This window comes from Malaya genurostris, chromosome 2 (assembly GCF_030247185.1).
Source record: "Malaya genurostris strain Urasoe2022 chromosome 2, Malgen_1.1, whole genome shotgun sequence".
Lineage (NCBI taxonomy): Eukaryota > Metazoa > Arthropoda > Insecta > Diptera > Culicidae > Malaya > Malaya genurostris.
The window spans coordinates 346,757,189-346,758,535 of record NC_080571.1 but is presented as its reverse complement, the minus strand read 5'-3'; positions in this window follow the sequence as shown (position 1 = coordinate 346,758,535).

Sequence of the window (1,347 nt, the reverse complement as noted above, 5' to 3'; positions counted from 1 at the left end):
CTATATGATATTGTATCTAATTGTACTGTATATGTGAGCCTGTGGAACTCATTTATACTACTAAACCAAGGAGACCGCTTTTAAATAAGTTTCAGAATTTAATTTTGAATCTTTTGAAGCGTTTAATACCTGGTGGGACAACAACTTGTTCAGTCACATATAATGAAGAAGAAGTTTCTATGATTATCATAATAACACAACTTTATACTGAATCCATTTTCGCGCCACCGTTTTGTTCGTATGGGAATGGAGATTTAAGTATGCAAACCGATCCGTTGACAAATTAAAACATTTTTAAGCTTACAATATTGAAGCTTTGGAATCATTTAAATGAGGAAATTCCATTAACAAATCATCGAGGAACAAGCGCTGTAAATTAGATCCGAATTAGATCTATTGCCGATAATACTAAATTAGCCTGATAGTTACCAGAGAACCAAAAAAAAATACTCAATTCAAATAAATTTTTCAATGGAATGCAATTGAAATATTCAAATGACGTTTTCTCATAAGTTTAAGTTAAATGTTTCCGAATCGATTGGAATGTTTCCGAATCGAATTATATAAATCCATCAACAAATAACTGAGGTATGAGCGTTCAAAATTATGGCAGAAAAATGTTACGCGATTAGTTTTGCATGTTTTAATTTGACACCCAGCCTCGGGAAGCGAAGTGTAAGGCATTTTTAATGGCAAAATCGACCAACAATTTGCTAAATACATGGGATGTTTCAAAAGAACCGATAACCATGCTGATTCGGTTCTTCAATAGCTAGATGATATATAAGATACTCAAGCGAACACGGTGTTGCGCAGACAATAGGATAATTTACCAATACATAATGCAAAAGCGACAATCCAGCAAGTGAACGCATATACAATCCAGTCATCAGCTCACCGGACGAGCTACTTGTTTCATTCACAGTCAAACTTCAACTAGGCAAAGAAATATTGTGCAGCCTATATTTATAGATTTTTTTTTTTTTATTCAAGAATATAATGTTTAAGGCACACTGCTTAAGCTCTAAGATGCCAAGGGCTTTTACTAATTTAAAATTTACGACTAACTTAAAACTAGGGTTGTATCATTAAGTAATGTCATATTTGGGTCGCAGTGGTTGACTTTGGCAGATCCAGCCTTCATGTGGTGATCGGCCGGTGATCTGAATATTTCATGAGAGTCTTCCATATGGCGTTGGTGAATATTCATGTTGGCCGCATTCTTCGGTCCGTGTGGGTCCGCGGGAAACACCCCCAGGTTACGAATACCCGGCGGGTGGCCCGCATGCTGTTGATAAGTTTCCGTGGGCGATGATGGTGTTGTTACAGAAGAAAATGAAAAAAAAA